Here is a 549-nt window from a genome sequence, read left to right on the forward strand (position 1 = left end):
GGCTTCTGAAAATTCCACTGGGTGCCTGTTTAAGTGCCTAATGATTCAAATACCTCTGAAAATCTGGCCCAAGCTGCTCAAACACTAGGGCCCAGATGCTCAGCTGGTGTCAATCAGGGAAGCTCCACTGGCATCCAGGGAGCTGAGAATCCAGCCCTGAGTCTGTGATAACGTCTCTCACATCAACCAGTTACGAACGTTATCAAGAAATCTCCCCTTGTCCCTCTGCCCCACGCAGGATGTGTTGGAGGGAGACTCTCACATTGCACAGCAGGAGGGAGCTCTGCAGGGATAGTGACAGTGGGGGAGGCACTTTCACTCCAAGCTCAGAACACCTTCCCTGAGCTCAGAAATCCACCAACCCCTCCCCATGAGGAGTCACTGGGGTTTCTCAGCCAATCCAGCTTTTCATGGGTTTTTTGGGTTGTGTTTCTCAGAAGGCTGATGTGACTGGATTGCACTGACCAGCACAAATACCCCTGGAAAGTGAACTCCCAGCTCCCTCTCTGTGCACCTCCCGCCAGAACAGAGACAGTCACAGCCCAGTGA

Source organism: Terrapene carolina, unplaced genomic scaffold, assembly GCF_002925995.2.
Source record: "Terrapene carolina triunguis isolate 2854851 unplaced genomic scaffold, T_m_triunguis-2.0 Scaffold150, whole genome shotgun sequence".
Taxonomy (NCBI): domain Eukaryota; kingdom Metazoa; phylum Chordata; order Testudines; family Emydidae; genus Terrapene; species Terrapene triunguis.